The sequence below is a fragment of the Macrobrachium nipponense genome, chromosome 20 (genome assembly GCF_015104395.2).
Source record: "Macrobrachium nipponense isolate FS-2020 chromosome 20, ASM1510439v2, whole genome shotgun sequence".
NCBI lineage: Eukaryota > Metazoa > Arthropoda > Malacostraca > Decapoda > Palaemonidae > Macrobrachium > Macrobrachium nipponense.
Window position 1 is genome coordinate 12,912,002 of NC_061089.1, and position 24,508 is coordinate 12,936,509.

At 36.5% G+C, this 24,508-nt stretch overlaps 1 protein-coding gene across 2 annotated transcripts in view; it reads right to left on the reverse strand.

Moving 5' to 3' along the window:
• Window positions 1-24,508, reverse strand: part of LOC135221776 (protein HID1-like) — a 476,459-nt gene that overhangs the window by 237,341 nt on the left and 214,610 nt on the right. The gene's annotated exons all lie outside the window — the stretch shown is intronic.

Below are 24,508 nucleotides of genomic sequence, written 5' to 3' on the forward strand. Positions count from 1 at the left end.
CAATTTTGTATTGACACAATTAAGCTCAGAGAGACACCGGGGACCAGGCAGCTTGGGCCTTGCTCTCTAGGGAAGATCACGGTTTCTTTGGGTACTTTGTCTACCCTGACTAGCGCATGTTTCGCTAGTCTGACAAAGCCCGGGAAGGGGAACTGCATCCCTGGTGGGAAGAGTTCAAAGTCCTCGATGGGTCGTGACCCGCATCCCTCGATCGATAGTCAACGCCTCCCTTCGGCGAGGAGGCGTAGGGCCAACCTCCAAGGGTTGTCATTCTCAAAGGAGGAAGCTTTGAAGCATCTGGAACCATCATGGATAGGGCTGGCGTTCTGGAGCGAAGGAGACCGGGAGAGCATCTCCTCGATTGGCTTAATTCTCTCCGTCAATGACGAGAGAGCCTGGTTGGAGACGTCCGTGTTGGCCCGAGGCGTGCTTCTAGCCTCTGATCGATAGCTCCAGTGACTGTGGCTAGCAAGTGTTTTTGTTAAAGTCAACTGGATCGAAGAAACTGTTGCCGCCGCCTTCGATAATGTACCTGTCCCTTGGGCAAGGGAAGGATCTGTGGCAGCAGGGCGCAATGACGGATGAAGTCGACGGCTGTGAAGCCGAAGACAACTCCTTCGCCGCTGGCGGAACAGACTCGTAGCCTTCTTTTTCAAAGATTTCTTGATCTTTGGAATGACTGACAGCATTCCTTTTTGGTGATGGGCTTCGAAAAGCCCTTAAAGGATGGGGAAGAAGCAAGGGAAGGAGAAGGACTAGGGTTGGAGGTCGCTCCACTTACCTCCCCACCTACCTGTTCCTCCGTGATCATGGGTTCGGCGTTGATATTGATCCCCGCCACATCATCCATAAGCTCTGCTGTTCTTCCAAGGTGGTAGCCGTCTCTGCTCTGATAGCTGCGATGAGAGGTCCGGCGATGTCCCTGGCCACTGCGGTCGTCAGTGTGGCCCCCGAAAAGATCATGGCACAAAGATCCGCGTCAAGGACGTATGGTTGACCTTTCGGGACGTTCTTGCCGACCCCCCAACCCACTTGCGGAGGGACGCTCTGGCATCTTGGTACGAGTCGGGTCCGTCTGCAAATAATGTATGAATAGTAGTTGTTCCGTCAAACTATCTAGAAAGCTTATAACTAAACTCTTTAAATATTCGAGGTTAAATCAAAATGATCTTACATGATCGTTCGACATGACATTAACCAAGTCATAACACACGGTGCACGCGTCAGGATGCCAGACCATGTAGTTCTCTAACTGGACGGCGCAGTTGGCGTGGGTTCGGCAGACTACGTGGCCAAAGGAGTTCACCAGCAGTTGCGGGACAACCCTCTGCCTGGCAACGGGCCCACCTGTTTAATGTGAAAATTCTCAATGAGTTTTTTCGCATTGGTTAAAATATCAACGAAATAATTCGTCGTTAAAATACTTTTATTTAGACATCTAGTAATTCATTTCCAGAGCTCAGCAATATGTCAACGAATTATTTCGTTACCGAAATAATTCGCGAAAGATATAAGATATCCATAACCAAATAAACTCGTAAGTTTTAGTGCAATGTTGGCGAAGTATTCCGTCATTAGAATGCTTCATAATCAACACAACACTAGGTATGGATCATATGATCAATATTAGTCTGTTGCTAGATGTCAGCGTAATATTTCGTCTCCGAAATACTCCGTAACGACAACTGATACTCTAGAAAATCTTTACATAAAACTGTCGGCGAAATAAGGTGGTTAGAAAAATTCCGAAACCGACGTAAATACAATAATAAGTAAATATAGACTTAACATAGTAGGCTTATAAACTAAAAATTCTTATAGTATACACTGATAATTCCTTAAAGAGGTATGCCTAATCCTATACGCCGAACTTCGTCGGTGGCGGAGTTGCGAACATCCCGTCTATTATATCGACTAGGAAGCCATTGTATGTTAGATAATGGTATACCTCTAAAGTTGCCGAAGCAAGGAATACATCAGTTGAGGTTCGGCAATACCGAACTTCATGTACAATTACTAAAAATTCTTATAGTATACACTGATAATTCCTAAAGAGGCATGCCTAATCCTATACGCCGAACTTCGTCGGTGGCGGAGATGCGAACATTCCTTCTATATACGACTAGGAAGCCATTGTATTCGATAGATAATGGTATACCTCTAAAGTAGCCGAAGCAAGGAATGCATCAGTTGAAGCACGGCAATACCGAACTTCATGTACAAATACTACGATTATACCCTGCCCCTAAATATTTCATTAATATTTAACTCTGTACGCCGAGGCTCCAGAGATAAAGAAATAATAGCATTAAATGAAATAATAAGAGGAAATGCAGTGGCTCGTGATGTCTGGCTCTACCCCTGGTTGAAGTTGGATACCATTCCTAGGCTATATAGCCTAGGACCTTCGCTAGTTAGCCTTGGCTCGTTGCGATCAAAGGTGGTAACCAACCTGGTCAGGAGGTTATCCAGGTAGGCTAGGCACACAAAAACCATAAACATAGGGTATAAAAATAAAACCACAATAAAATATAGGGTGCATAGGAGAATCTCTAAAACTAGGGTTAATCTACAAAACCTTAAAACGCCTAAAATGCCCAATGTAATGGGAAAAGTACACTCGACCTAGCTAACTACGCCTGTTTATAAAAACTACTCTCTAGGACGAGAAAAAACCGGTAATAAGCATAATAGGCTTATAATTCAAGTTTAAAAGGTGGTTAAGAACCATGTATCCAGTTAAGGATCAAATATGGTTAAGATAAGCCTAGGAACGAGATAGACACGAGCAGACCGAATATAAAATTGCTAGAAATAAGCCAAAACAAAATAAAAAGTAACCGATACCTAATATAATAGGAAATCGCACTAATAAATAAGAAAGTTAAGCCTAAAAATATAATTTGAAAATATGTCGTGCGGAAAATGTTGTTGCTATGCCGACGCGGAAATGGCGGCCCAGCCGATCGCACCCCCAACTTATTTTGAGGGGCTAAGGCCAATGGCATACTTAATTACACAAATTTTTGTAATAAAACCAAATTGGAGTACTCAACTTGGAAGTAGAAGCAGCTTGGGTGTTCATCTCCATTGGAGCACAAAAATATCCACGAAAATAAGGAAAGGGGTGCAGGAATACAGCAACGGTAAGCCGCACGACTCTTACAGGAATGGATTGAAGCACGTGGGTATTAGTAGTAGTGGCGAGCGGGGACGGTTGGTGGTGGGTTTCATTGTAACGGCTCCCACCAACAGGGAGTTTGGAGAGGAACTTTCTAAATGGCAGAAGTCCTGTGGTCTGTGGTAACACAGCGCCCCTATACTTATACCGACACCCTTTGGGTGCTCGCGCTGAGGGTAGTAACTTCAGCTTAAAACCATGTTAGCTTTTTTCTCTGGTATATAAGAGTATTATTTATACTAGAAAAATGAGTTACAGGGATTTTTCATCGGCAGACGCAGGTCGATCCCCAGAAAACGCATAATATGAAAAGGAGCAAATATTAGGAGAATGCGACGTACCCATTTCGGAGATTTGCGGCCGCGAATTGGCGCGCGGAGGGAAAGAAAGTTTTTTTTAAAAATTCACCATTAATCTAAATATTGTGCTAGACACTTCAAATTTGTTTCGAAATGAAGATAAATGACTGTATATTACTAGATTGTAAGAGTTTTAGCTTATAATTGCGTTTTTCGACTATTTCGGTAGAGTCAAAGTTGATCGAACGTGGTTTTTTTCTATTTATCGTGGATTTATATGCAAATATTTCGAAAAAGAGAAAAGCTACAACCTTCAATCATTTATTGTTGTATCTACATGAAATTTCGCACATTTTCATATATAAAGCTTTATGTAACGGCTAATTTTAAATGGTGCAAACATTACGACAATCGCACGAAAAAATTTCAGATTTTTTTCGGAAGAGTTACCGCGCGGACGTAAGGAAAATTTTTTTATTTTTTTATTTTTTTTTTTTTTAAATTCACCATAAATCAAATATTGTGCTAGAGACTTCCAATTTGTTGCAAAATGAAGGTGATGATGAATACTAGAATATAAGAAGAGTTTTAGCTTACAATTGCGTTTTTTTACCATTTCGGTAGAGTCAAAGTTGACCGAAGGTTGAAATTTTGGCACTTATCATTATTATATGAAAATATTTCAAAACTGATAAAAGCTATAACCATGGGTTGTTTTTAGTTGTATTGTGCATGAAATTGCGCACATTTCCATATATAAAAATTTATGTAAAGGCAAATTTAAAATGGTGCAAACATTAGGACAATCGCACGAAAAAATTTATCGGAAGAGTTACTGCATGGACGTAAGGAAAAAGTTTTTTCATAAATTCACCATAAATCAAAATATTGTGCTAGAGATGTCCAATTTATTGCAAAATGAAGGCAAATGATTGATTATTACTAGAATATAAGAGTTTTAGCTTACAATTGCGTTTTTTGACCATTTCGGTAGAGTCAAAGTGACCGAAGGTTGAAATTTTGGCACTTATCATTATTTATATGAAAATATTTAAAACAAAAATGAATAAAAGCTGCAATCATGAGTATTTTTTTTTTTTTTTGCATTTTACACAAAATTGCGCTCATTTCATATATAATACTCCATGTAACGGAATTTTAAAATGGTGCAAAAATTATGTCAAAGTGACAAAAAAAATCTTTGAGATGTGTCACTGATATTTCTTTTTTAGTGCGATAAGAAAGAAATTTGCGCTTGCGCGCCTGCGTAACGATTGTAAACAAAACAACGCTTGATCCTTGAACTCCCAGCATTCCCCAAGGCGCATGATTCAAAAGTTTTCGGCTGGTAGGCCTATACGTATTTTTTTTCGCGAATTTAAAAAAAAACTTTTTTGAGTCAATGTATAATACGTCCAATCGGCATACGGGAGACATTTTGACTCGACGTTTAATACGTCCAATCGGCGTAAGAGGGTTAAGTGTAAACCTTCAAGAGAATACTACTGTTTTTATTTGTACTTTACCTGGTATTGGAATTGTAAACTTCATGGCTGGATTATTGGAAGATTGAGTTCTAGCACAATATGCCAAATTACCAAGATACTATTTTGAAGATGCAATGATTCATTCTGTTCTTTGGTTATTATAAATGCAGTTTTATTTTTTATTTAAATATTATTTTAAATTTGATAAAGTAAATTACATTCAGTTTCTTAGAATTTAGATTGCCATTTCTCATCATACTGTAAAGTATTGTAATTTTATAAGGGGTTGGCCAACCAAGTAAGAATAGACCAATTGAACAAGGACTAAAAGTAAAAGGCAGAAATGAATGCAGCCAGCATCCTCTAGTCCCAGTTACACTGTTGGCGCTTTTACTGTCATCTGTTCCCTTTGGTCTCTTCCTGCTAAAACTTTCCAGCTTTTTGTTAATTTCACATAGCTTCCATTTTCACCAAGCATTCTACAAAAAAGAAAGTTGCCTAAGTAGTCTTCTCAAAACATTTTTTTTGTATTCTTACTCAATATAATTTTTAAACATTACTTATTATATAATTTAGTAACTTTCCAAAAGTAATGCAGAGATAGTTCATTTGTTTTGCACAGTGAAGAGATAAACTTGACGGGAAGGATGAAATTAAAGGAGAATGGTTTCGAACTTATGAACTCTTTCAAGTTCCCATATTTGACTTTTTATTGTTATCACATATTTTACTCTTTATTATTATTATTCATATGCACAATGATATAGTAAGAAAGCACCATTAGCCCTCCTAGTGGGTAAACTAATTTGTTGTCATTTTATCAATTTTCAGAGGTTTCAGATGTTTTTGTTTATGTCTTTGCAATTAATGCCCTCTTTTCATTATTTATAGAAAATTTTACTTCATATTTTTGCCATTGACATGTAAAATGTTCAGTATTTTTAAGCATTGTGCATAATTAATGTAAGACACTGATAATTCATAGTATTTGGGATGAATGTCATCAACTAGAGCAGTAAACGTAAAGATAGGATGTATTTGGCAGAAATAGACGGGCACTTTTTGTGTCATTAGTAGGGATTAGGAGTTTGACCTTCACCTCTGGTGCTAGGAATCTAGGGAGTGATATAATGCATTAATGAAGAAATTCCCTAGTTACTGGATGAAAAGGGAATCATTTAGGTTGAAAAGGCAGCTGGTTAGAGCTGGGCATAAACTGGTTATTTAACCTGTCAGCTTCCTCACCTTTTACCTCACTTCTACCTCTCCCCTCCTATCTCTGCTTCCTATTACCCCTACTGTACCTGTCTTCTGCTCCTTTATGGCTCAAGGAAAAACAATTTGATAAATTAGACCAGGATGTTAAGTCTTATTTTTAAGTCAGTTAGGGGTTTAACCAAATTGTGTTTGGTAAAAAAGTCAGTTCCCATGGTGTACATCCTTTTTGGATACTCCCCATGATGTTCATCTTCCCTCAGCATGCTGGATAGGGAGTTAGAGGCCTGGTTTTACGGAATCTCAAGGCAGGGGGACAGTAGTTTTAAAAGAGTTCTGATAGTAACTCTGCAGCAGCTCATACTTCTCTAATGAGAAGCTCATCTGGTTTAGCATGTGTAGGGGAATACTACCCTAGGGAACAAAATTTTGGTGGTTCTCCTGTGGCAGAGGGAGGAGCAGCGACAAGGTTCAAAGGAGAGACCCGACAGTCCTGCTTCTCTAGATCTCTTGGGCTATGCTGGAACACCAATGCCCAGGGATTAGCTAGTAAAATACCCTAGGGAGGAGACTACAACTTTGCTCTAGCCCTTAGTCTCATATATGGAGTTGATATTAGGTATTACTACTCCGAGATGCTTCTTGGACTCCATTCTATAGTCACAGTTAATGCATGGTGTTTGGCGGAGGTTAATGCTGTGATCTATGGTTGGGAAGTGCCTTATCAAGAGCAGCTTGTGCAAACCTCTTCCCACCATTCCATGCCAGAAGAGGTATTTATACCAAAGGTGCTGGAAGTGACTCCTTTGTTGGCTTTTGAATGAGGCTTTTGGCTGTCAGTTCCTTTCACTATTTTAGAGATTATGACTGAACAGAGTACGTTCACCTCATTCATGTTAGAGACCATCACTACCAGTTTTCTCTTGACCATTTAGTGGTTTGGCCTATGGTTATTGTGCTAATGGTTTGTGGTATTTCTGGCATCTCATCTAGTATATATGATGGCAATCAGGGATGTGGAGAGTAAATTTGGTTCTCATTAAGAGAGAGTTTTGTCTTTTTCTGTTTCTTTTCTGACGCAAGATTCGCCTTTGAGTCGTATCTCACTTTGGATTGACATGTTGTTGGGCTTTTCTCTACAATTACTAATGTGGTGGTTTGGTGGGGCCGGGGGAGGCGGTAAGAGTTGCATGCCCTGGGATTCTTTTTTTCTTCCGTGCTTACAGTAAACCATTGGGTTTTAAGGTGCATCCTGCCAAACCAATAGATTAGCAAAGCTTCCTATGTTTGGAATCTCTCAAAAAATCTGTTCTTTGGTACTTCAAACATGAAGCCCAGCTCCTCCCTCTCAAGTAAAATAAAGATTTGCTCTTTTTACTCCTCCATACTGCCTAGGGAGTATGGAGGAGGGGAGTAGTCAAGAGTGACTATTCTCCTTTGCCATGATGAAGGGTAACCTCTCTCGCCTGTAGTGATGGGTGCAGAGAGCAGAACTGTTTTCCTAGCTACTGTCGGCATTTGCTTTAGGAGTGTGTCCCTCTCCTCTTTGAAACACACAACAGACTCAGTTTCTTTTTCCAAATTTGTGTATACCTTGGTTCTTGGGAAGTGATTTTGGAGAAAAGCACCTTTAGAAGTCTTACAACATTGGTTCCTCAGTTTAATCACTGAGTTCCCTTCTGGGGAACATGACTAGAGATTGGATAACAATGTTGACCTCTCCCCCCAACTGAGTTGTGCCACAAAAATTCCCATTTCCTAGTTATTTTGATAGGCATAATTTGAGTACCATCAAAAAGAGAGAGGACTTCATACTTTCAAGAATTCTAAAGTACAAACACTTTTCAGTACCCATTCTTCATAGTTTTTGGAAGTACTTTGGCTTTGCCTTCGATGGAATTGCCCACCTGTTCATGGTACTGTTTTGGACATGACATAATTTCTGTCTTTAGTTTGGATTTACTTTTTTATTGTTTTAAGGTTATTCACTTATTATGAGACCCTAAGCAAGGAAGTCATAGTGCCTTCATGGGCAAAACTCCTTCAGATCTTGATAAAGTTCTCACATTTTTTTGTCACAAGCAGAGGTTTGTGATCAATTAAGTGAAGTCCAATTTGTTACAAGCACAGGTGAATACCCTGACCTTACGAACACACAACAATAGAAAGGGCTTATTAGATGGCCTGTCTTGTTATCGAGCTTAAGTGAGGTAAGGTGTGGTTCTTTTCCCGGCAGGAACAGCCCTCTTGGCTTTGGCTGGTAGTGCTAAGTCTTCCCGTTGCCATAAGGTATCTCATATCTCTTGAATAAACCTGTTGTCTTCATTTCGTGTCTGATACAGCACAGGAGTGCCAGTTTAGTTTTTCTGGCCACTTTGCTTTTGGTTTTTGAAGTAAATATTAAGGAGGTTGTCACTTTCCTTTGGTAACCAACTATTTTTTGGTGGTTTCCTTACTATCCACCTTCAATATTGCTTTGGTTTCAGAAACATCTGGAGGGGGTGTGCATACCTGGAAAGGGATTTATCTTAGGTGTGTGCCTTTCAGACAAGCTGCAGCATGTTTAACGCTGCAGGTTTTCAGAATGCATGAATGTCTCTTGGTGGTGTGGATGTGTAGTTACACCGCAGTCATGACCTATGTTTCTGATAGGTGAGAGAGGTCTGATATTTTACATCCTTTACCAGAGCTGGTACTCAAGTGATCGGTGTGCATGCCATTTAGTTGTTTGCAATATTTATTCCTTGCAGTAGAATATTATTGCAATTCACTCAGCCCATCAGTCTGAATGCAGGGATGTCCAGGTCTCTGCTCTCCTGAATAGCAGTAAAGTGTCAGGTAGTTTTTTTAATTTTTTAGCGATAATGGAAGTAGGTTGCATCATGTGTAGGACACTGGTTGTGTTTTTTCTCTCCCAGACTTCTTTTAGGAGTGGTAAACAGTGTTTCTCAATCCTCCTCGTTTGCTTGACTCTAGCAGTCTCTTGTTAGCCTCTTGCTGAGGGGTTTTCCTGATCAGCTGTTTCCATGGTCAAAATGCTGTAAGAGCAACCCCGCCATCTTTCTATGACAGCTGCTCTTTCAGTAATTCTGTTTGCTGTAAACTTCCTGCAACATTATGCGGGGGGGTGGAATTCTCCAGCAGTTTCTGTGAGAAAGTGTCATTCCCTACAAAGTAGCAGGGGATTTAGTGTGGTACCAAGTAGTATTTTCAGTGAATGTGCATGAAGGGGAAGAACATTTGTGATTAGTATCACACCAAGAGAATCTCTCTGCTCGAAGTGTATACCCAACAGATTACAGACTCTCCCCTATTACCTTATCCTAGTCAGGTGACTTTCAGTGTCTGGAGTACAGACTGGTGTGACTCTACAGTCTTATAACTGATTGGGTTAAACCAATCACCTTGTCTGTGGAGCCTTTTTCTCAGTAATGAGTTGAATAGTCACAGTCTCTGTGGAACTTTGGTTCCGAGTTATTTTTGTTCTTGGTGCTTTAAGCATTATGAGGCATCTTTTGAGCCTCTGTTCTGGTGTTGGACTGAATCTGTTCTTTCCTATCCTTGGTGTATAATTTGGGAAGTCTAATGGCTAGCTGTATAGCATTTAGCTTTCGGTAAGGCAGGAATTGCTCATTCCATGATTTCTCAGGACTCATCTCTAGGTGAAGAGAGATCAAGTTTCTGTGATTCTTCCCTCTGAACCCAAGGGGAAATCCAGATGAAGTATTACCTTGCCAGTCTGTGCTTTTCAGTACTATTTGAAATTATCCACCTCCAGGGTGTGGAGCATTCATCTTTCATTAGTACTGATTAGTTCGGGAAAAAATTTTCTATGAACTCTATCATAGCTTCATATAGGTTCATGGACCATCATCTCCTATGAGAGGCTGGTCCCTTGCTGTGGGAGGGCTCTCAAAGTCAAGGGCTTTAGTCCGTCCCTCAGTCAATGACTGAGAGGTGTCTTCCACTTTCTCTGTCGTACAAAGGGGAGAGGGGACTAGGTAGAGTTTTATTTGGTATTCAATTCAGGGTTTTTCAAGGATTAAACTGCCCTCCAACTTGAAGTCACCTACATAATAATAATAATAATAATAATAATAATAATAATAAGCTTTATTTCCAATATTTACATTGGCTATTCTGTATCTTACAAAGGATAAAATATATTGCAATGCATGAGTTACATTTCATACTACTCACAGTTCACACAAAAAAAAAACCTGATTTAACATCTTAAAAATACAAAATAGTATGTATAATTTTACTTACATGTGTAAATAGGAAACATTATGATTTAGAAAGTTGCCCTCCAATTGTTACAATTCTGGAAATGCAGTATAAAGCGTTATCAACCTATCGGCAAAAAATGTTTCTTTAGAGCTGATTTGAAAGAATTGATATTAACTGTTGATTTTATAGCTGTTGGCAGCTTATTCCAAGCTAAAGGACCCTGTACAGTGAACGATCTTTTACCCAGCTCGGTATTTGTCCTTGGCACGCAAAGGTCGTTGCTATTTCTTGTTGTCCTGTCACTTCTAAATCCAACTAATGTCAGAGGAAAAATCCATGTTGGTAATAAATTATTCAATATTTTATAAATTAACAGACATAAGTCATACTGTATTCTTTGTTCTATATTTAGCCATTCTAATTCCCTTAAAATTGGGGTTACATGATCGTATTTCTTTGCCTTCCCATCAGTCACTTTTGCCGCAAAGTTTTGGAGTTTTTGTATTCGATGTTGTTGTTGTTTAGACGTAGTGCCCCATACCTTCAAACAGTAGTTTACTATGCTTAACGCAAGCGACTGAACAACCATTTTGCGCATTTCATGATCAAATCTGTCTTTTTTATTCTGTTGATATAAATTAGTGTTCCATTCACTTTCCTACTAACTTCGTTTATATGAGCATCAAAACACATGTACTGATCAAAAGTAAATTCCAAGGTTTTTTACATGGTCACTTTTTCTAATAGCATGGCCATTGAAATTTATAACTATATTATCAGGAATTGAGAAATGTACTGTCTTGAGCCAAGGAAAATATACTGACGTTTTTGATTACGGAGTTTACATTTAATCCATTAGTTTGGAAATAATATTTAGCATTTTCTAAGATACTTTCGCTCTTGAAATTAACATTTGTAATTCTTCTATGGTTCCGGTGATTAGGATTTGACTGTCATCTGCATACTGTATTAAGAGACAATCCTGTAATGAAGTAGACATATCATTGATATAGATTAAGAAAAGAATTGGTCCTAATATTGATCCTTGTGGAACCCCAAATTGTACTGGCTTAGAGGAAGAAATTTACATCGTCTATTCTTACTGACTGATACCGATTTTCCAAATAATTTTTGAACCAAAACGGGTCGTTTTTAGTTTTATACATTTACTACGTAGGATATCATGGCTAACGCTATCAAATGCTTTAGAGAGATCTAACAATATAGAAAAAGAGAGATCTTTTTTTCCCGTCTATGTTACTATAAATTTTCTCTGTGAGCTTCATGAGTGCGGTTTCGGTGGATAGATGTGGTCTAAAACCATGTTGGGTTTGTGATAATAAGTTATTTTTTCTTCAAGATATTGCATGAGCTGAACTGCAACTATTTTTCTAATATCTTAGATAAGACTGGTAGAAGTGATATAGGGCGATAATTTTTCGACTGCATCTGGGTCACCGTTCTTGAAAAATGGTATTACATGCGATAGTTTCCAGTCGGTGGGGTAGAGGCCAGTGACAATGGAGGTGTTTACTATAACGGTTAGGTAAAAACTTATCACGGGTAAGGCATCTCGTATGAAACGGAGAGAGATACCATCAGATCCAAACGCCTTTGAGTCATTCAAATCCCTCACAACCAAGACAACTGGTATCTACGTCAACGGGTTGCGGTCTGTAAAAGGTTATTCGCGATACCTTGAGGTATAATAGTATCTATAGTGGGCAGAGTATTATTTGCATTGAGGATCTGTTGAGAATTTTCGAAGGCCAGTCGACCTACATTTGCAAAATATTCGTTAAATTCTTCTGCTTTATCTTTCTTATCTTTATAATCATGGATGCTTACGTTACTATTTGTGGCAGGGATCCATTTCATGAACAATTTCCCATTTAGTAGACAAATTACCACGACAGTTTTTAAACTTATCTTTAAAATGTTCTGCCTTCTTTGTTTTAATAAGTTGATCAATTCGTTTTTTATGGTTTTTATAAGTATTTCTTAATTCTAAGTTTAATGTATCCCTTTTGACTCTTTCATGCAATTCGTCTCTTGCTTTCATTTGTATTTTAAGGTCATGGCTTATCCAAGGAGCCGGGGGCGGGTAATTACTTTCGTTACACAAGGGGCACACTCATTTAAACTCCTCACAAAAACACTAGTAAATATAGAAACTTGGATATTTACATATCTGTATTTAAAATTTTATTAAGGTTAGGGGTTTCTATTTTTAACAGGCTATCACAGAACGTATTCTGATTATAGTGTCTTAAACTACGAAATGTTCTAGTTACAGGCTGCCTTTTGGTTTTGAAATATCTATTTGTAGTGTTACCAACTCATGGTCAGCGCGGACAAGGACTACTTCAGCTTGGGAAATAATTTTGGTTTGTTTGTGATGACAACATCTAGCATGATGAGCTTGTGGGTTGTAATTCTTGTAGTTTATTAATTGCCTGGTGTAGGTTCAATTGGCGCACAATTTTACCCAGTTTACTATTAGCAGATAATAAATCATCATTAACATCCCCTAGTATAAAAATTGGCTTTCCACGTAAGGAAACAACTTTAAAAACAGCCTTAATGTAGTCGAAAGAGGAGACTAAAGCTTTGGGATGGCGGTAAACACACCCTAAAATGAATGATGGGAGCTTTTTATGTTGTACAGTTATCCAGACATCCTCCACTCCTACTACTTTATCAACATTTAGGGTCATTCTATTAACTTTTAAATCGTCTCGAACATAGATACAAGTTCCTCCTCCTCTTCCCTGGTCGCAACGATAGATATTAAAATTTGAAATGTTTACAAAATTGTCTCGGATACCCGCATCTAGCCAATGTTTCACTTATACATAAAATGTCTATTTTTCTTTCTTTTATTAACAATTCCACTTCATCAAAGTTCGATAATAAGGACTGAGCATTATATGTTCTATAGTTAGCAGGTTTCCACATCCCTCTCTGCGATAGCGATCTTCACTGTACCTTCTGCAGTGCCATCTTCCTGGTCGTTATCCTATAGATCATAGCGAGGGCATAATCGACTCTTATGGCCTAAACCATGGCAGCTACTGCATCTAATTCTGTGGTCGTAATAACATGATCTTTGATTATGATTGTATTCACCACAGTTATAACATCCAGGGCGGGACTGATAACGTTGATTTTGCACGTAGTTTTTGCCATCATCTCTACGATACTTCCTGAATGTTCCATTCCCTCCACGCTGGTCTTCCCTGTAGTTAGTATGATCCCGAATTGTGGTCTGCCCTGAATTCCATCGTTGTCCAGTAACTGATTCCCTACGTGTATTCATGATACGAGGGCGTGCTAGCAGATGAATAGCATTACGTTCTGATTTTGTTTCTATCCACGTATGTGATCTTTTAACGTCCTTCCAATTATCACAGAGCTTAAAATGCTGGCATTTCTTGCTAAGAGACTCGAGTAGTCTAATTGCACCACACCTATTCAAGAAAATTCCAGGGTTTTCATTGGTCTGGTGAAAACACATTCGTCTGTTTCTCCAGTAGCTAGCTTAAAAGATGACTCACAGTGTATGTCTAATAATACCATTGCCTAAACACCATTCACTTAATTGGTTATTATGGTAGTTAATCAATTCCTGATATTCGTTCTTCGCGAAGGTTCGCGGAAACAGCTGACATATGTTTGATTTCCATATTTTCATTAACGTTCCTTAAGCTCCATAACGAGACTACTTAAATTATCCAGGATGTTTGATGATGATGTATCATCCAAGACATCGTAGATACCACACACTAAAAATGCATCTTGCAGGTGCCCAGTTTAGCTCTTCAGTTACCCAACTCCGTATAAGGTCTATATTGGCACCTCTTATTGTTCTTATAAAAGTTTTTTCGCCAAGATCGGTTGAGCGTATGTCGCATAAGTTTGTATCACCCAGTAGTAGTGTACCATCTTCCTCCTGTGCTGTAGTTCCTGATGAAGGATTATGTAAAGTTACTCCCCTCTCTGTTTGTATATACTCTTCGATGTTGGTTAGACGATCATTCAATCTATTTATAGTGACGTTAGCAGACTTCAAAAGTTCATTTAACTCTTTGATTTGTGAAGTTTTCTGGCTAAGATCTTCTTAAGGGTAGATAATTCCTCTTTAGTTTTAGAGTAGCCTCATTTTCAGTCAGGGATGACTGTGATATTCGAGGAACATGCGTTTCCTCTTCTCTCGTAGGATGAGTTTGTTTATAGTTTTTCATGATAAGGTCGATTAATTTTTCCTTAGATACCCATATTTTGTTCAATCCTAACTTACGGCAATGCTTTTGTAGTTCTGGTTTCGTAAAATTTTCGTTCAAGAAATCCCAAGATGGGCGTTCAAGGCTAGGTGGTAGAGGAGTAGAAGATTCGCTGTCCATCGTTCTTTTCTCTTCTCTTTCTCTCTAGTTTGTGATGACGATGACTAGAAAAGTGAACGATATGTAAAGGAACAGCCTCATATACTACGTCATAAGGGTTCAGTGCGCATGCGCAAACTTGGAAAATTTTGAACAGGAGTCCTCTTTCCTGTTAGGTACTATTCTATAAGCATAAAATGCTCCAATATTGCGCTAGCATATACCACAATGTCACTGATATCACAATCACTAGTAGTTTAACTATGATGAACACCAGAGATAAGTCTTGATCTGCAGTAAATACCACACAAAACGTGAGCAAAAACAGAGCGTTGGATTTGTGCCTTCCAAGTAAACAGGAGACATCATGAGTCTGAATTTTTTCTTACTTGCGTAATCCCTTCTTGCTTTAGGAGGGGCAGTCAGGCCCAGGGCCCAATTCCTATAGCCAACCATTTCACCGGACTGGTAGTAGGTTCAAGAATATGACGTCCCCAGCTTGCAAGGCAGCCATGATCATGGGAATTTTGTGGTGTTTCTAAACTCCAGTCAGTTGTGGGGACTGAAGTCAAACCTAAGGAATAGTTTCCCTACGTAAAAGGGGATGGTTAATATTCCCATAGGAACAAATAAAACATTTTGAATAACAGTATGTAGGTTTCCAAGTTTTACAAACCAAAGCCTTTGATCTTGAGTCCTTTGAGTTCCTGTGGTCAAAGGAAAAGGGAGTGCAACATTTGGTGAGTGAAGGATACTCCCCCATGCACTCCTTCCTCTCTACCTGTTAACCACCTTTTTACTAAGTTTCAACTGGTATCCAGCTCATGCTCAAAGATACTCCTATACATATAAAAGGCTGTGGTTTGTATACCTAGGAAAAATACAAATTTTTATTCAAAGTTTGTTATACTATAGTACTGCATTAAATAAATGTCATTAAAAATAATCTACCACACACACACACACACACACACACACACACACACACACACACACACACACACACACACACACACACACACACACACACACAGAGAGAGAGAGAGAGGTGTATATAAAATGCTAACATTTAAATGATTTCTCAATTAAAACACTAACATTAAAGTTATTTCCTAAATATATTCCATATATGTAGCATACCATTTTCCTATTTTCTTTTCATTCTGCTTGTGACTTAGCACTTGAAAATTCATTGTCACTGTCAGAGTTATCTAGAGGAAATGGAGGAGTGGGACCGAAATGTTATGAAATTATTTCTGCTATTCCCAAGTGGATCTTTTATTCTCTTGTAAATTATAGAAGAGTTTTCATTATTATTCAGAAGATGAAACCTATTCTTATGGAACAAGCCAACAGGGGCCCTTGACTTGAAATTCAAGCTTCCAAAGAATATGGTTCATTAGGAAGAAAAGATGAGGCAAAGGTGTTAAGTGGTGCACCAATTTTATATGGTGCGGTTTTTTTGTAAGGTAGAGTATATATGATCACTTACCTGCTTCTTTTTCTTGATAATGCGTTCTGCAGTCTGGTTTTTAACTTTATGTTTCTTCTTAATCTTAGTTCTGGATTAGTAATCTTTGTAGTCTTAGTCTTAGTCTCTCAGTGAGAAGTTTGAATGAGACAAACAGCAGAGTTTCTTTCTTTACTGTGCAAAGAATTAGAGTTACAAGTACAACTACAAAACATATAAATCTATTATTGGACTCTGGCAATATTTCTGCTTTTGTACTCAATGATGGGTGCCAGTCCTCTCTGGTTTCTTCTGTCCTTCTCAAATTGAGCCACCCTCAATTCGAATTTGGCCACCCCCCCTCCTTAGGTGGTGTAGATCTTGGTTCTCAGCCCAACTGAATTCTTGATTCCTGGAGTGGTGTTTCCTTATCTTTTCCCCATCGCCTTTTAGGTAGGGTTAACATGTTAATTCCTCCTTTTCCAGGCGGAGTCAATAATTTAATATGTTAATGCCTCCTCCGGGAGGTGGAGCTGAATTCTTGCTAGAAGCTGAGTAACTTTGGTGCAAGGTCACAGGTCAAAGATTTTATGACGGTCTTAAGATTTTAATTGCGATGGTGTCATGGTTCAACTTCCTGTGACTAAGGTTTTGTTGATCAAATTCTGGCTCATACACCAAACTCAATTCTCTCTCTTTTCCTCTTTTTCTCTTTCTTGTTATTTTCACTATACATACTGCTCTGATTATTCTCTCTCCGTCTCTTTCTCTTTCTCATTATTTTCATGTTACTTTGAATATTCTCTCTCTCTCTGTTTTTACGCTACCCTATCTGCTATTATTTCTTATAGCTATCATTACATCACTCAGTCACCTAGCAAACATTGTCTTTAATGTTTAACATATACAGGCAGTCCCCGGATTACGACGGTCTCGGCTTACGACGTTCCGAGGTTACGACGCTTGTCAATTATTATTCATCAGACATTATTTCCAGGGTTACGACGCATGTTCCAGGGTTACGACGCCTACAAGGCTCATCTGGCAGATGAAAATATGACACCAGAAATGCAAAAAAAAAATCAATATTTGAAGGTTTTTTTTTTATGAAAAATGCCATAAGAATGCAGTTTTACATAGTTTTCAATGCACCCAAAGCATTAAAAAGTAAGGTTTTGTTTTCTTAGGATGTTTGACGATGTTCCGCTTACGGCGATTTTCGGTTTACGACGCGTCTCAAGAATGGAACCCCCGTCGTAACCCGCGGACCGCCTGTATATATATATATTATATAATATATATATTATATATATATATATATATATATATATATATATATGTATATATGACAAAAAATTATTAAAGAGTACAACAAAATACGTATACTACTGATAGATATGAATCCTTGCCACTTGTCAAAGTCTCTGTCTAGATATACAATTCCATTTTCAAACTAACTTTTTTTTTCCCCCTTTCAGGAATGTTGACCCTCCTATTTGGTATGATACTGATGTGAAGCTTTTTGAAATTCAAAGAGTGTAAGGTAATACATTTATGAAAATACACTTTCTCCGATTTGAATCTCTTGTATTCGGCAATTATCAACAAAACTACTGAATAGTTTGGGTGAATTTTTTTAGAAATTTATGTTTTAAACTTATACTATGTAAGATAAACCTCCATTTTAGTACATTATTTACCCATTTAAAGAAAGATTTTTTTAAATTAAATATATTACTGACGTGAACATCAAACATTTCTTTTTTGTGCTCGATTAAGTCCTTTATATGGCTGTCACAATGGCTGTGTGTAGTGTGAAGTCATTCTGTAAGATTTTCACTGAATCTGAAGTTTTAAGTTTGCAGAAAACTTATGAAGCATTGTGTCCTGATGCTAATAGTCACTGTGTAAACAAACTGAAATAAAACGTATGAGAGCATTTGAAAAACTAGGCTTAAAGTCCTTCATCATATCAATTGGATCTGAGAAATTTTGCTGTACATTAGCATTAGTTCTTGTTAGATAGATTATGCTGTCATGTAGCTAGACATTGAAATGAAGGATATTTGTTTATGCTTTAGAAGACATGTTAATATTCATACAGTTTTTTTTTATTCATTTTATAACATGTTTTTTATTAACCTGAAGATAATGCCATGGCCGTAAATGGATCTTGCATTGTTAAATTTAAGAAATGTGAGTTTTTATTGTAAAAGGCAGCAGACATTGGTTCAATGCGCTAGACCATTTTGGTAACAGAGAGCTTGATAAGTTTTGGTAATAGAGAGCTTGATAAGTTTTGCAAGATTTTTAGTTTTTTTTTTTTCCATTTTCTTGAATCGTTCCTATTTTCTGTTCATTTATTCAGTTGTATACCTTTTCAGACCCCTAATGCCTTTTTTGTGTGGGTGCTAAGGTACTTGAGTAATGCTGAAGATAGTTATCTTTGGTAGCTTGGTTATATCACACAACCCTATGTAATATGCTCTCATTATGTATACTTATTTTGTACACATTGGGTAAAGCACTAGATTTTCCCCTCATGAAAAACTTACTTTAACAACTAAACTTATTATATACAAGTAATAAGCCACAAATAATTCAGGTTAATACATACAATAAGTTATGTGGATATTCACTTAATTTTAAGTAAGTTTATAATTGAGCCCTGTTGCATTTAAAGATGCCAGAAAATGCACAGGCGAATGGAGAGAGTTTAGTTTAATTTGAACCGTACAGAGGAGAATCTAAGAAACACATTATGATGCTAACAAATGTTTTTATAAGTCACTAATTTCACCAATTATTAAAACAGTGACAAATGAAAAGGTTGCCCCTACTGACATACCAAAAATTAAAGTTTTTAAGACAGTAGTTCTTAAGAGAATTTATTGTTTGATGTACAGTATTGTTTCATGTTATGAAGTGAACAAAATATGGTTTGTTTTGCGTATACAACAAACAATTTGTGGTAATGGTTCATCCCTTGAAAAGTAGTCTAGAAAAGCAGTGAGTGGCTTCAAGTTCATTTTTAATTCTGCAGGAAACCACTGTCGTTGAAACATTGCTGTATTGTAATGATGTAATGCTTCTTTTTTGAAGGCTGTACTATGTATACCTGTAATTTTATTTAAGATTTAGTTTTTGTATTTTTATATTGTGTTTTAGGTTAGAAAATTTACAGTGCAATTCAGTATTTATGGTGAGAATTAATATTCAGTTCAAGCTGAACCCACTTTCTTCTGTTGTTATTATGTCCATACCATTTACCTGGTAGTTTATAGTAATGGAGGAAATGCGTTTGCTCTAGACTTTTAATTTTAGTGTTAATAAAGTACTCAACTTACTAAGAATGATCCTGTTTCCTTGAAAAGAATAACTAAAGTACTGCATTTATATATTTGCAGATATTACTTCTTTTTACTACCTTATATTTTTGCCAGTATATTCCTATTAGACAGTCTAGATTAAGGCATAACGTGTATTAATTTAAGAGTATCCTTTTTTCATGTGCAATTACCTATTATCCAATTTTTATCTAGGTGATGTTTCAATACTGATCCCAAGGAGTAGGTGTATGTTTATTTTAGAATCTTGAATTTTCAGTACTTACAGCAGTGACTTTATATAACCAGTCTTGTCACCATTATTTTGGTGAAAGCTATTAGATTGTAGAAAGATGTTATTTCTATATTTTGTATTAATGAAATACATACAGTACATTCCTTATCATGTCCTTGAATAGTTTTTAAAATATTTTAGCATTAGATGTTCCCTGATTTTTCTTCATAACTAGAGTTAATCAATTTTGTAGTGTATTTAGTTAATTTTACAATGAGTGGTAAGTGTCCAGATTGATTAAGTCATTGGAAAAATAACAGCACTATGGTTTTCACTCTTGGTTGTCCAGTGTTTGTTCAGTAGATGATGGCACCATTAACATTTTAATATTTTGGGCTGCTTCTGACCCATGGGTGTGTCATGATGTATATAAAGGTTTTTTCACTAAGGTGGAGGGACTGTCATTGGCCCGAAGGCTACTGTAATACTGTAAAGGATACCATAATCTTTATATATTGGTACAATGCTGTAAATTTAAGTGGGCTGTTTGATGAAGCCAGAAGTATAATGTACCATTTCTGTGTTTTATTGTTTAAAAAAGTTATAGGTAATGGATTCATAGGTAGATATGTAACAGTTATGGTCTCATTATTCTTGATATCATGATTGTTGCCACTAGATTTTGTGTGTACAGTATTTGCCAAGAAATGTCAAGTGAGGGTGTAGAAATTTAGTTTTAGTGAGTTTGGAAAAATTCGTTCGTATAATTACTCATCAGTTAATCTGAAAGAAGATTTTGTGTATAAATTTGCCTATTTTTTGTATTACACATGGGTCTCTTCCTGGCAGGAATCTCTTTTGCTAATACTTACTATAGAAATATTATTTTCACTGAACAGTGGCTTTGTTAGCCTAATGAACATAATGAATTTGCTTCTCAGATTCCTTGTAAGGTTGTGAACAAGTCCTTTTACGTCTTGGTGAGAGGCTTCGAAAAATTATATGGTAACAGTGTTTACTAAGGGGGAGGGCTCTTTCTTTGGCAGCACAAGTTCCATTAATCAGCTCTAGAGTTCTTTAGTGGGAGGAGTCTTAAGACATGGTTGGAGTGAGACACACACACACACACGACGTTGCTGATAAATAAAAAAGAAACACAACTAGGGATAGAAAAAATTCCACAACGAAGAATAGAAAGTGAGGAAGGATTCCCAAACTTGGTGCAGACTTAACCGTTCCCATATAGTAAAGTTAATTAGTTTGCCAATGATGACAGTTATTTATATTTATAGGTTTCACGTATTCATGGTTGGGCTTGTATTCCCTATTGAAGAATATACTGTAGAGGTTATTCTCTACATGTTGTTCATTACAATGACAAATTATTACATGTTATGTTATGAATAAATGCATAATTTTCTACTTGGCTTACATTTTCTAATATTAATTGTAATAAAAGTTTCAATATCATCTGGACAGAAATTCCTTTCATTGTCATCATCATTTGTGAGAGGATAACTAAGAGACGGACGTCTTTATTGTTAAACAACCACTTCAGCCATTTACTTGTCCATTGTGAAAAAGGGCTATTTGGTGTATGCAGTTGGATGAGAGTGTCTTAGGGTTCTCTCTGTAAAGAATTTTCAAAGAAATCAGTGCTATATTAGTATTAGGATAAACACTAAAAACACACAAACATAAAACATAAACAAGAAAATCTTTTAAGTAGAGCTGTTTGTTAGCCATACACACTATTCATGAGCAGTTCTACCTTGCATCCACTCATCGAAGTCTTACCTAGCCCACCTTAACCCAACCAATTTCCAACCAATTTCAGTAGCAGCAACGTTAGGCTTAGGACATGGTACAACAAAATCAAAAAAGCCTGTCAGATTGAATCACATTTTGGAATTCCAGTATCTGTAAGATTGGTTAAGAACAATAACACCATCTCTCTCTGTCTCTCTCTCTCATGTCTAACAATAATGCCATTCCCCCCCCTCCAAAAAAATGTAGTTAGGCAGGATTAGAGGGTCTTAATGTCATATCAAAACTGCATACTTAGCATAGTGGTATTTCTACATGACATCGTGTCACTTGCATTAGTGTGATATTCAATCAAGTGGTTATACTTCTCTTTGTAGTTATCTATTATATAGTAATTGCAGAAAACACACTGCAACCGATACTGTAAACAGATAAGCACTTGGCTCACTTGATAGGTTTATGATGTCCATGATTTTTGCCAATACCAAAATAACTTTAAAATTTTGATAAATTTTAAGTAATGTCTAATGAATATGACTGATATATTGTAATAGAAATTTTGGTAATGTTAATGCCATAGTTGAAAGTTAAATGGAATCTTAATAAACAAATTTCTGTTAAAAGTGAGTCGGAAATCTTAGTTACAGTGACATAACTTGTTCAGAATGCGTGTCCCCCCACCCATCCTAAAGACTCTTCTCACTAAAACAACTCTAGAGTTGATTGGTGGAACTTGCTAACAGAGAAAGAGTCCTCCCCTTTAGTAACACTTGCCATATAATTTTTTGAAGCCTCTAACGAAGGCATAACAGATGAACTTGTTTGCAGCTGTACCTATAGTATAATAATCAATGTGTCAGAAATTTCCATGACATTTGAACTTCAATATTACCCTGAAACTCTGAAGTCATCTGTATAATTAGTACCATTAAACTTAACTGAAAATTTTCTGTCATTATTGTTGCTGATGATCTCATCTCCATTGCCATTTATGATCTTAGTAAAAGCTTTTAGTGTAATTTGAAAACTAACTTTCTGAAAGGCATACTGCATGTAGATCTTTTGCAATTCCAACCTGTAAAGACCTTTACAGCTTCACAGATTTTATCCCTTAAAGCAGTTGTCCCATCCAAAGCAAAGTTTAAAAGCTTCACATGTGGAATGTGAGTGTATGCCAAATGAATGGTGAGTTGAAGTGGAGATACTGTACCTCCATTGAGATTTTACCAGTAACATATACAGGCATATTCACAACTTATATATCTACTCCATGTTAGCAAGTAAGTTGGGTGTAATAATATCTTGGTGTTCTTGAGGGTGACAAAAATTCAGGATTACAAATGTGCTGTATAAGTTATTCTAACAAGTTTTTCCCATATTAGAATTAATTTAATGCACCAGACCTTTATGTAGCAGTTATTCATTATGCAGAATGGGAGTGACTTTGTCTTTGAAAAATGTGATGTAAATTACAAAAATGTTTTTGTATAAATTTTTTCATGTCTTATTGTATTTTCTTAAAAATGCTATTCTTTTCAGTACCGTATATGTCTTTTTGTACAGTAGATTCTTAGAAAAGTACAGAATTCATAATGCTATGTTTAATATATTTTTGAATTCTAAAATGGGTGATCTAATGTAACCAAAGAAGTTAATTCTTGTATATTTTATATAATGTAATAATGAAAAAACAGCACAAATATTTATGATCTATGCACCTAATTTCGGTTTTTAGAAGTTCATGATTAGGTTTTGTTAGTAACCATATACCTATACAAAATGAGTATTGTTTCTCTAGTCTGAAATCCGTGATATCCTCATTTTTCTGGATCTCATCAAAAATTGACAGTAGTTCATAGTTTTGCAGTTTTTTCATGTTTATGTTCATCATTGTTTAAATATAAGTGTACTGCAATTCTACTTTTAAACTGTGAAGAGTACTATCCATATCACTGCACATATACCATAATTGAATTGAGTATTTTGTAAAACAGTGCTGTTACTGTATTTTTAAGAGATTTACGTGCTGAAAGAGTTTCATGGATTTTGTAGATTTTTGGTATAGTATTATATTCATGCATTTTTACTGGTCTCTGTTATTAGACTTGTAAAAATGAATATATTTATTCATAATGATGTTATTTTGACAGCTTAATCTAGTCCTAAAGGGTAGTTCTTTGTAGATGTAAAAACTAAGTTTTGCAATTCACCATAATTATTCTGCTGTAATGGTGCGTCTGGCAACAAGAGAATCCAGTTTGATTGATAATTGGTGTTTTAAGGCTTCTTATCACCAGATATTTGATATTTGTTTCTTCAATTCTTACCAGAAATATTTAGGATAATTAGGACATCAATTGGGGTAGTGTATGTAGCTTGAAATGCTTTGTGAATGTGATAGGGATATTATTCTGGTATTATCAGTGGTTCAGTTTACGTAGTTTGCTTCCTCTGTATTAAAACTCTCTCTTTATATTCCAATGAGTTTATTTACTTCCAGGATGGTTGTAAAATCTATAGTATTCAAACTGAGATTAGAAAACATCATTTGTTTATTCATTTAACACTCAGTGCCATCTAGTGATATTTTATATTCCTCTAATAATCTTATGTAAGTGTTAAATAAAAAAAAAAAGCAAACATTAAGGAATCAAAGTTTTATAAAATTTTGAAATTATGCCCATCAAAAGACTGTAGACCAAAATTCGGTAAGTTCTCGGTTACCTTTTTCCTTTAATTGTAGTTTATTTTGATATTTTTGTTACAAGTGTTATACAGTATATAAATATTAATGTTTTCCAAGTCAACTATTTTAAATCTTTTAGGTAACTCCTACTAACAGATGAGTGTGTTGTATAATATGAGGGCCTAATGTCTTTTATATTTTAATCATACTCAGTTGTGATAAGTAATACACATTATGTTATAAGTAATAT